Source organism: Octodon degus, unplaced genomic scaffold (assembly GCF_000260255.1).
Source record: "Octodon degus isolate 3935 unplaced genomic scaffold, OctDeg1.0 scaffold00284, whole genome shotgun sequence".
In the NCBI taxonomy this organism is placed as follows: domain Eukaryota; kingdom Metazoa; phylum Chordata; class Mammalia; order Rodentia; family Octodontidae; genus Octodon; species Octodon degus.
Genome location: NW_004524860.1, coordinates 1741559 through 1753966, shown reverse-complemented (window position 1 = coordinate 1753966; position 12408 = coordinate 1741559). Strand labels below are relative to the sequence as shown.

The 12408-nt window shown below is 38.1% G+C and overlaps 1 pseudogene; it reads left to right on the top strand.

Annotated features, from left to right (window-relative positions):
• The first annotated feature begins 8097 nt into the window (after nucleotides 1-8097).
• LOC101582848 lies at nucleotides 8098-9282 on the top strand (annotated as a pseudogene).
• Nucleotides 9283-12408: the final 3126 nt, after the last annotated feature.

Genomic DNA, 12408 nt, shown 5'->3' with positions numbered 1-12408 from the left:
AGGTAGCTGAGTGTGTTCATAGGGGCTTCAGAGTCGCCTAATCTATTCCCTTAATCCTTAAGTCTATTTGGTTGCCAGTATCATGCCGATTTTATCACAGTAGCCTTATAGTATAATGTCAAATCAGGAATTATAATGCCTCCTGCCTTGTTTTAATTTCCTGGCATTGCCTTTGCTATTCTAGGTATTTCCTGCTTCCAAATAAATTTTAAGAATGATTGCTATAGCTCTGTGAGGTATGTTGGTGGTAGTTTGATAGGGATTGCATTAAATCTGTACAGCAATTTTGGGAGTATGACCATCTCCAGAAAGTTGGTTCTTCCTATCCAAGAGCGGGGAATATCTTTCCATTTTCTGAAATCCTCTACAATCTCCTTTTTAAGAGTACTGTAATTTTCCTTGGAAAGATCTTTGACATTTTTAGTCAGATTAATTCCAATGTATTTCATTTTCCTCAGTGCTATTGTAAAGGGTATTGTTTCTATAATTTCCCTCTCAGTGTGTTTGTTATCTGTGTAGAGGAGTGATACTGATTTTTGGCTATTGAGATTATATTCTGATGCGCTACTGAATTTCTGTATTAATTCTGGTAGCTTCTTGGTGGAGTTTTTTGGGTCTTGCAAGTAAAGTATCATGTCAGCTGCAAATAATCATAATTTAAATTCTTCTTTACCTATTCTTATTCCTTTTATTTCTTTGTCTTGTCTAATGGCTGTAGCTAATGCCTCAGAACTATATTGAGGAGTAGTGATAGAGGTTGTCCTTGTCTTGAACCAGATCTAAGAGTAAAAGATTTCAGTTTTTCCCCATTTAGAATTATCTTAGCCATTGAGTTTTCATAAATGACTTTTACCAGGTTGAAGTAGAGGTCATCTATTCCAATTTTCTGTAGGACTTTGAACATGAATGAGTGTTGGACTTTGTCAAAAGCCTTTTCTGCATCAATGGAGATGATCATGTGGTTTTTAGTTTTCGCTCTATTGATATAGTGTATTACATTTATGGATTTTTGAATATTGAACCATCCTTGCATCCCTGGAATTAATCCTACCTGGTCATGGTGTATGATCTTCTTGATGAGTTGCTGTATTGTATTTGCTAGGATTGTGGCATCTATGTTCATGAGGGAGATTATCTTGTAGTTCTCTTTCTTAGTTGTGTCTTTCCCTGGTTTTTGTACCAGTATAACACTTGCATCCAGAAATGATTTTGGGAACCTCGTGTCCTTTTCAATTTCATTGAAGAGTTTGAGGAGTATAGGGACTACATGTTCCATAAATGTCTTGTAGAATTCAGCTGTGAATCCATCCGGACCTGGACATTTCTTTGTCAGTAGGTTTTTAATTACATCTCGTATTTTATTGGCTGTTATTGGAATATTGAGAGTGGTTATATCTTGTCGATTCAGTAATGGTAATTTGTACCTTTCTAGGAATCTGTCCATTTCTTCAGTGTCTTCTATTCTCTGAGAGTAAAGATTCTGGAGGTAGTTTTGATAATTTTGTTTACTTCCACTTGGTCTGTGGTAATGACACCATTTTCATTCCTTATTGCTTCTATTTGAATTTTTTCTTTCCTCTTTGTGATGAGGTTAGCTAGGGGCTTATCGATTTTATTTAGTCTTTCAATGAACCAGTTTTTTGCTTTTTTAATTCTTTGAATTGTTTTCTTCATCTGAATTGAATTAATTTCTGCTCTAATCTTTATGATTTCCTCCCATCTTTGGGCTCTGGGTTTTTTTGCTCTTCATTTTCTACTTGTTAAATGTGCAGAATTATAGTATTTATTTGTTCCCATTATGTTTTCCTAATGTGTGAGTTCTCAGCTATGAATTTCCCTCCGAGAACCACTTTCATCATATCCCATAAATTCTGATTTGTGCTTGAATTTTCATTGAATTGTAGGTGTTGAATTTGTTGTTTAATTTCTCCTGTGACCCCTTGCTTGCTAAATAGGGTGTCCTGTAATTTAAATGTATTTAGCGATTTTTTCTGGTTTCTCTTGTTATTTATTTCCAGTTTTGCTGCACTGTGGTCAAATAATATGCATGGGATAATTTCTGTTTTCTTGCACATACTTAAGCATGATCTTTGGAACAGTATGATGTCTATTTCAGAAAATGACCCATCTGTAGCTGAGAAAAATGTGTATTCAGCTGTGTTTGGGTGGAACACTCTGTATATGTCCACCAAGTACTTTGGTTTCAAGCTCTCTTTTAGTTCTGATATTTCTTTGCTAATATTTTGTCTGGTTCACCTATCTTTTTCGGATGAGAGGGTGTTAATGTTTCCGCTTAAGAATGTGGTATTGGATATTAGACTTTTTATGTCCATTAACATTTCCTTTGTATAGTTGTGTGCTCCTGTGTTTGGTGCATACATATTTATGAGTATTACCTCTTCCTCTTGAATTTTTCCCCTAACCAGTATATAATGACCTTCTTTATTTTGCTTGATCATTGTTGGTTTGAAGTTGAGACTGTCTGAGAATAAGATTTCTATCCCTGCTTTTTTTCTGAAGTGCTGGGGCATGTAATATTGTGCTCCATCCTTTGACTTTCAGCGTATGAATGATTTTATAAGTTAAATGTGTTTCATGTATACAGCATATTGTTGGATTTTGTTTCCTAATCCACTGTGCCAATCTGTTTCTCTTAATTGGAGAATTGAGTCCATGTACGTTGATGGTTAAAGTTGAGATGTATTGACTCATGATTGACATGTTATTTACCTGTTGTCGTGTACTCCATTTTCTCCTGTATTTAGTTGCTTACCCTATTTAGTTGGTTACTTCTGATCTCATTTGTGGTGTTCTGATCATTTTGGTCCCTCTCCAGAACATCTTTCAGGAACCTGTGTAGGATTGGCTTTGTCATTATGAAATTCTTTAGTTGTTCTTTGTCATGAAAGTATTTTACTTCTCCAAAAAACTTGAAAGAGAGTTTTGCAGGGTATAGTAGTCTGGGCTGGAATATATGTTCTTAGAGGAGTTGAAGTACTCTGCTCCATGCTCTTTCAGCCTACACTGTTTGTGAAAAGAAGTTGGCCGTATATATCTGATGGGTTTTCCTTTGAATGTGATCTGCTTCTTTTCTCTAGCGGCTTTCAGCATATTTTTTTTGTGATGAATTTCTGGAATCTTGACTATTATATGTCTCGGTGTGTTTTTCATTGGGTTGAGGTTATTTGGCATTCCGTATGCTTCAGTACCTGAATGTCAGATTGTTTCCTCATATTTGGGATGTTTTCTGCTATTTCTTTTGCCCATTTTTTAAAATGTCATTTGTATTGACTCCTTCTTTCTCATTGATGCCTATTAGTCTCACATTGTTCATCTTTGCATCATCTTGCTGGTGATGAATTATTTTTTTCCTGCATCCTAGTTGTTTTTAAGAGATCCTTTCTTACCTTTTCACTAGCTGAACCAACATGTTGAAGACCTGAAACTGTTTCAACACTTTCACTTGTACGGGTTTGGAAGCTTGTGATTCAGATTTTAACTTCCTCTACATCTCTTTGACTTTGCTTCATGCGATCTATTTCTTTCCTGTATTGTTCATTGAAGGAATCCATCATTTTTCTAATCTCCTTCTTTTTTTAAAATCAATATCTACTTTAGAAACTGTTATTAATTCTTTTACTGCAGTGTTTTTTTCAGAAATTGTTTCCTTCCTATGTTTCTGTAGCTGATTCTTTATTTCAGATGCTATAAGTTCCGAGAATTATTTTCTTATTTCAGAAAATTCCGGTCTGAGTTCTTGTATAATTTTCTGCTGTTGTTTTTTTAAATATTATTGCTATTAATTCATACATTTGAGCTGAGCTAGTAGAAACAAATTCCGCTCTGAGTTCGTCTATGACTTTCTGCTGTTGCTTATTTACTATTGATGCCATTAACTCATACATTTGAGCTGAGCTATTATCCTCTGCACTTCTTCTGGGTGGGTGTTGGGTTTCCTCCATATGTTTCTGCATTTGATTATTTACTGCAGATGTTATTAATTCCGGGATTTCTTTTTTCATTTCCAATCAGTGTTCCTCTATACCTTCCTGCAGCTGTTTCTTTATTTCAGAAGCTGATGATTCATTGATTTCAGCTGTGAGAGTCCCAATTTATTCTGTGTTAGTGTCCTGTGCACTTGTTATGGGTCAGCTTGGGTTCTGAGATTGAATTTTCTTTCTTCTCATTGGCATTTTGTGTAGCACTGTCTTCTGACATTTGTTGTAGAGCTTTGGTGCAGTTATAACCTTAGCACCTACTGAGGTCAGGTGCAGGTCTGCAAAGTTTGGATTTATCCAGCTGTTCCTGGCTTTGGTCTGGCTGCTGTGCTCAGCTCATTCCTGCTGTTGCCCTTGGGAGGGTACCTGTTTTGCCCCTCTGTCAAGATGTTCTGCTCCTGGACTAGCTGGGTGGTTCTGTCCCCTACTCTCTGCAAGGATTGCATCTACAGGGTTTCACCTCCACCTTGTATACCAGGGCTGAGCTGAGTGTGGAGGGTTCAAGGCAGAGTAGGGGAAAGTGGCAGCTCTCCCACACACTCACCAGGCCTGGGCTGGGACTGGATCTGGATGTTCCCAGAACACGGCAGAATTTCTCACTGGCAGGCAAGGTGGAGAGGTGCTGCAGCGTGATGGTGGTGTATAAAATGTCCCAGGTGTTAATGTTTTGAAATATTTCCCTTGCCGTTTGGTATTTGCTCATGAAATCTGTGCCTATTCTTATGTCTTCAAGAGTTCCTCCCATTTTCTTCTCAGTAGATTTAGTATTTCTGTTTTGATATTTAGTTCTTAATCCATTTGACTTTAGCTTAGTGCATCGTGATAGACCTTGGTCAAGTTTCAATTTTCGACATGTAGAGAGCCAGTTTCTTGTAGCACTGCTTGCTAAAGAAGCTATCTTTCTTCCAGCAAGCCTGTTTGGCCCTTTGTCAAAGACAAGATTGCAGAGTGTGTTTGCAGAGTGTTCTCCATTTTCTAATCTCTTCCATTGAGCCTCAGGTCTGTTTTGTTGCCAGTGCCATACTGATTTTATCTCTGTAGCCTTGTAGCATAATTTCAAGTCAGGAATTGTAATGCCGCCTGCCTTGTCTTTTTGACCAGGATTGCCTTTGGTATTGTAGGTTTTTTCTGGTTGCAAAGAAATTTTAGAGACAATTTCTCTAATTCTGTGAGGTATGTTGGTGGTAGTTTGATAGAGATTGCATAAAATCTATACAGCAATTTTGGTAGTATGGACATCTTCACAATGTTGGCTCTTGCCATCCCTGAGCAGGGAATAACTTTCCACTTTCTGAAATCCTCTAGGATATCTTTTTTCAGAATACTGTAATTTTCTTTGAAAAAATCTTTGACCTATTTAGTTAGATTAACTGCAAGGCATTTCGTTTTCTGTGGTGCTATTGTAAAAGGTAATGTTTCTCTGACTTCCTTCTCAGTGTGTTTGTTGTCTGTGTAGAGGAATACTATTGACTTTTGGGGTTTGACTTTGTATCCTGCTATGCTACTGAATTCGTGTATTAATTCTGGTAGCTTCTTAGTGGAATTTTTTGGTTCTTTCAAGTAATGCATGTCATCTGCAAATAATGGTAGCTAACATGTTCTTTACCTATTCTTATACTTTATTTCTCTCCTCTAATGGCTCTAGGTAATGATTCAAAACTATATTGAACAGGAGGTGTGATAGAGGACATCCTTGTCTTGTACCAGATCTGAGAGTAAAATATTTTATGTTTTCCCGGTTTAGAATTATGTTAGCCATAGCATTTTTATAGTTAGCTCTTTATCAGATTGAAGTAGAGACCATCTATCTTATTTTCTGTAGGACTTTGAACACGATGAGTGTTGGACTTTGTCAAAAGCCTTTTCTGCATCAATTGAGATGATCATGTGGTTTTTGGATTTTGCTGTACTGATATACTATATTACATTTATAAATTTACTTATATTGAACCATCCTTGCATCCCAGTGATGAATTCTGCCTTGTCATGCCTTATAATGTTCATGATGATTTGCTGCATTCTATTTGCTAGGATTTTATTGAGTATTTTTACATCTGTTTTCATGAGGGAAAATGGCCTGTAGTTCTCTTTTTTAGTTTTGTCTTTTCTGGTTTTAATATCAGTATATTACTTGCTACCAGAATGATTTTGGAAGGATTGCTTCATTTTTAATTTTATTGAAGAGTTTCAGGAGTGTTGGGATTATATCTTCAGTAAATTTCTTGTAGAATTCAGCTGTGAACCCATCCGGACCTGTACTTTTCTTTGTCAATAGCTTTTTATTAAATTTTATATATCATTGGCTGTTATTGGGTTATTTAGAGTAGTTATATCTTCTTGATTCTGTTTTGGTAATTTGTACATTTCTAGGCATCTGTTCATTTTTTCTGTGTCTTCTATTCTTTGAGAGTAAAAATTCTCAAAGTAGCTATTGATAATCTTCTAAGTTTCCACTGGGTCTGTTGTAATTACAACCTTTTCATTCCTTATTGCTTGTATTTGAAGTTTTTCTTTCCTCTTTTTGATGAGATTAGCTAGGGGCTTATCAATTTTATTTAATCTTTCAAAGAACAAGCTTTTTGTTTCGTTAATTCTTTGAACTGTTTTCTTCTTCTCAATTGAATTAATTTCTGCTCTAATCTTTATGATTTCCTCCCATCTTTAGGCTCTGGGTTTGGTTTGCTCTTACTTTTCTAGTTGTTGAAGGTGCAGCATTGGGGTGTTTATCTGTTCCCGTTCTGTTTTCCTAATGTGTGAATTCACAGCTATGGATTTCCCTCTGAGAACTGCTTTCATCGTATCCCATAAATTACGATAAGTTGTACTTGAATTTTCACTGAATTGTAGGTATTGTTGAATTTCCTGTTTAATTTCATCTGTGATCCATTGGTTGCTGAGTAGGGTGTCATTTAATTTCCATGTATTTAGCGTTTTTTCTGTTTCCTTTTGTCATTTATTTCCAATTTCATTGCACTGTGGTTAGATAATATGTATGGGATAATTTCTGTTTTCTCGCATATACTTAAGCATGACCTATGGACCAGTGTGTGGTGTGTTATAGAAAATGACCCATGTGCAGCTGAGAAAAATGTATATTCAGCACCAAGTCCATTTGTTTCAAGCTCTCTTTCAGTTCTGATATTTCTTTGCTAAGCTTTTGTCTGGTTGACCTATCTTTTTCGGATGAGGGGGTATTAACGTCTCCTGTTAAGATTGTGGTATTGGACATTAGATTTTTCATCTCCATTAAGATTTCCTTTATGTAGTTGTGTGCTCCCATGTTTGGTGCATACATATTTATGAGTGTTACCTCTTCTCTTGAATTTCCCCCCTAACCAGTATATACTGGCCTTCTTTATTTCCCTTGATCATTGTTGGTTTGAAGTTGAGACTGGCTGAGAATAGGTTTGCTATACCTGATTTTTTCTGAGGTGCTGAGGCATGTAATATTGTGTTACATTCTTTGACTTTCAGCCTATGAATGTCTTTATGGGTTAAATGTGTTTCGTGTATACAGCATATTGTTGGATTTTGTTTCCTAATCCACTGTGTCAGGCTACTTCTCTTAATTGGTGAATTGAGTCCATGTACATTGATGGTTAGAACTGAGATGTATTGACTTACGATTGACATGTTATTTACCTGTTGTCGTGTAACTACTTTTTCTCCTGTGTTTAATACTTGCCCTATTTAGTTGGTTGCTTCTGATCTTATCTGTGGAGTTCTGATCATTTTGGTCCCTCTCTAGAACGTCTTTCAGGAACCTATGTAGGTTGGCTTAGTCATCATGAAATTCTTTAGTTGTTTTTTGTTATGAAAATATTTCGCTCTTCCTGGGAGGGGCCGGCTCCGCACCCGCTGCCGCGCACCAGGCCGCCCCCCGCGGCGCCCAGGAGGGCCTGGCCTCCCCGCCGGGAGCCGCATTTTTATTCAGGCGACGCTTAAGGTCGCCTGGCGACCGGTGCATTGTGGGATCGCCGCGGCAGGCTCGGGAGGAGGCGGAGGCGCGAGGCGAGCTGGTGGATAGAAGTACAGAACCCAGCTGACGGTGAGAGAGGGAGGGGAGGGGCTGAACTGTGAGGAGTGTGGGCCCCAAACCATGTCTACGGGGGAAATCTTTAACCCGGAAAATTATGAATTGGACAAAAGCTTCCGGCTAACCAGATTCACTGAACTAAAGGGCACGGGATGCAAAGTGCCTCAAGATGTCCTGCAGAAACTATTGGAATCCTTACAAGAGAACCACTTCCAAGAAGATGAGCAGTTTCTGGGAGCTGTTATGTCAAGACTTGGCATTGGAATGGATACTTGCGTCATTCCTTTGAGGCACGGTGGTCTTTCCTTGGTTCAAACTACAGATTACATTTATCCTATTGTAGACAATCCTTACATGATGGGTAGGATAGTATGTGCCAATGTCCTCAGTGACCTGTATGCAATGGGGGTTACAGAATGTGACAATGTGCTGATGCTCCTGGGAGTCAGTAATAAAATGACTGACAGGGAAAGGGATAAAGTGATGCCCTTAATTATACAGGGTTTTAAAGATGCAGCAAAGGAAGCTGGAACATCTGTAACAGGTGGCCAAACAGTATAAAACCCCTGGATTATCCTGGGTGGAGTCGCTACAACAGTCTGCCAACCCAATGAATTTATCATGCCAGATAATGCAGTACCTGGAGATGTGCTTGTGTTAACAAAACCCCTCGGTACGCAAGTGGCTGTTGCTGTCCACCAGTGGCTAGATATTCCTGAGAAATGGAATAAAATTAAGCTAGTGGTCACCAAAGAAGATGTCGAGTTGGCATACCAAGAAGCCGTGATGAACATGGTGCGGCTCAAAAGAACAGCTGCAGGACTTATGCACACATTCAACGCCCATGCGGCCACTGACATCACGGGTTTTGGGATTTTGGGCCACGCACAGAACCTGGCCAAGCAACAGAGGAATGAGGTATCACTTGTGATTCACAACCTTCCTGTGCTAGCAAAGATGGCTGCTGTGAGCAAGGCCTGTGGAAATATGTTTGGACTCATGCATGGGACCTGACCGGAGACATCAGGAGGCCTGCTAATCTGTTTACCATGTGAGCCAGCAGCTCTGTTCTGTGCAGAGATAAAGTCCCCAAATATGGCGAAGGTCACCAAGCATGGATTATTGGGATTGTAGAGAAGGGCAACCATACAGCCAGAATCATAGACAAGCCCCGGATCATTGAAGTTGCACCACAAGTGGCCACTCAAAACGTGAATCCCACACCTGGTGCTACCTCTTAATCTAAATAGAGATAACCATTTGGTTTTGTTTTAAATAGATATATTTCCTTTACCATAACTTCAATTAAAGACTATAGTATAAGCAGCAACAAAAATCTCATTGTGTCTACACATCTGGTGAGCTAAGGTCGGTTTGTGAGTGGATACAATTAATAAAATGAAATCCATGGCCTTCTTTCCCTGTTACATTACCTGAAGATGCACCTGATCTTGAGGCGGCTTCTGAGTTGAGGATTATATTGTTATTCAATACTGTTGATTCATTTTGAATCTTAGACACGTATCTCTTGCCGCATAGGCTCTTCCTAAAGGTGCTTTCCCACAGCACAGACGTTACCAAGAGTAATGTCACATAGCGGTTTATGTCTTTCATTTTGTGTATATTTATCAACAGTCTAGTCCTTTTATAAGTGTCTTGGATGGTATTTTGGAAAGACAGATTTGGTAAGTGACACGCTGGTCTTGAGCAGTCCGAGCGTTGCATGATTCCTTTGTGTCTTTGATTTGTAAAGCTGAGTCTGATCATTCAGGAGCATCTCTGACCCAGGCAGGACAGTCTCCATGTGAGCATTCTGGTCAGCAAGGCAAGTGCTTTGCTGTATGGAAAGCACTTTGAAAACAACAAAGAATTTTATTTTTTTATAGGCTTTCTGGTATCCACAGTAATATCATTAGCTGTTTTCTCTACTGATAGCAAAAAAGGATACTTTTTGCAATGTAATTAGATATAGTGCAACAAGGAATTGCCTTCTGATAAGGGGTCATGTATAGTACTCATTTACAATTCAATATAATTAAGCAAATTTTTAAATATAATCAGTATTAAAGACTTCTGTAGATGGTAGTGTTTAATACATTCTATACTTTGTATAGTGATTTCATCCTAATTCTTAGCATTGTTTTGCCCTTTGAGCCAGTACTTTTTGTGCACGCTTTTTGTGATCTATGTTAAAAATCTGCATTGCCAACATTGCAGCTCTGACTTAAACTTGTTACCCAAATAAATATTTAATTTTTTAAATGCTCTTTTATAATCAGATGCCCCTTTTAGTATTATTTTAGAAGGGAGGGTTTTGCCTAAAATGCAATTTATTGGGGAAAACTAGATTTTAGTTTTATAAAACTTTTAAGTCTTTCATGGGACCTATATTTTCTTGAATTAAATTTTGTAGTTCTATAATAAATATGTGATCTAAAAGGTGTTGTCTGTGTTACATAGAAAACAGAGGCTTCCTTTTATTTTAACCTACTAAGCAGTCAGAGATTCCCATCGCTAAGCACAAAGGCACTGAATCCTCAAGACTGTCTTCATAGAGAAGAACCGTGTCCCTGCAGTTTTGGAATGCTTCCTGCTTACAGGCACCAGAGCCACACAAAACCCACGCATCTGTGCCATAAGAAATACTGCTGGGAAGATGCTGCTCCCTGGAGCAAGAGCTCATAGCAGGCACTCATACATGAGCTGCCCATGCTGCTGGGACTGGGCCCCCCCACTCTGGAGGGCAGCACAGAGCTGCCACCACAGAACTGGCATGAATTGGACATTTTATAGGAATTTATACAGATACTGGTTCTCAGAAGCCACACAACTATGGTCCACAAAATAAAATATGTTGGAAACCTCTGTGTATGAGGAAAAAATAAAGAAAATATTTCACTTCTCCATCAAACTTAAAAGAGAGTTTTGCAGGGTATAGTAGTCTGGGCTGCAATTTGTTTTCATAGAGGAACTGAAGTACTCTGCTCCATGCTCTTCTTCCCTTCATGGTTTGTGAAGAGAAGTTGGCCGTATTTCTGATGGGTTTTCCTTTGAATGTGATCTGCTTCTTTTCTCTAGCAGCTTTCTGTATATTATTCTTGTGCTAAGTTTCTGGGATCTTGACTATTATATATCTCGTGTTTTTACCTGGGTTGTGGTTACTTGGCGTTCTGTATGCTTTGGTTTCTTGAATATTGAATTGTTTCTTCATATTTGAGAAGTTTTCTACTATTCTGCCCATTTCTTAAAAATGTCCTTTGTATTGATTCCTTTTCTCATTGATGCCTATTAGTCTCACATTGTTCATCTTTGCATTGTCTTGCAAATGATGAATCATGTTTCTTGTATCCTATTTGTTTCTAAGAGATCTCTTCTTACCTTTTCACCAGGTGTGCCAGCATCTTCAAGATCTGAAACTCTGTCTTCACTTTCTCTCAAATGGTTTTGCAAGCTTGTGATTGAGACTTTCAGTTCCTCTATATCTCTTTCACTCTGCTTCATGCAATCTATTTCTTTCCTGTACTGCTCATTAAAGGAATCCATCATTTTTCTGATCTTCTGTATTTTTTTCAATGTCTCCTTTAGAAGCAGTTATTAATTCTTTTACTGCAGTTTTTTTCCAGATTGGGTTTCCTTCCTATGTTTCTGTAGTTGTTTCTTTATTTCAGATGCTATGATTTCAGAGAATTCTTTTTTTCATTTCAGAAAAGAAGTCCGCTGTGAGTTTTTCTATAACTTTCTGCTGTTGCTTATTTACTATTGACGCTATTAATGCATACATTTGAGCTGAACTTGTAGAGATGAATTGTTCTCTGAATTCCTCTGTAAATTTCTGGTGTTGCTTATTTACTATCAACACTATTTATTTATATATTTGAGCTAAGCTAGTGTCCTCTGCACTTCTTCTGGGTGTGCGTTGGGTTTCCTCCATATATTTCTGCATTTGAGTCTTTAATGTAGATGCTATTAATTCAGGGATTTCTTTTTCCATTTTCAATGTGAGTTCCTTTATATCTTACTTCAGTTGTTTCTTTATTTCAGAAGTTGTTGATTCATTGATTTCAGCTGTGTGAGTCCCAATTTGTTCTGTGTTAATGTCCTGTGCACTTGTTATGGGTGGGCTTGGTGTCTGAGATTGCATATTGCTCCTTCTCTTTGTCATTTTGTATAGCACTGTATTCTGACCTTTGTTGTAGATCTTTGGTGCAGTTATAACCTTAGCACCTACTGAAATTCAGGTGCAGATTTACAAATTTTGGATTTATCCAGCTGTGCCTCTCTTTGGTCTGGCTGCTGTGCTCAGCTGCTTCCTGCTGCCACCCTTAGGAGTGAACCTGTTGTGCCCCTCTACCAAGATGTTCTGCTCCTGGACTA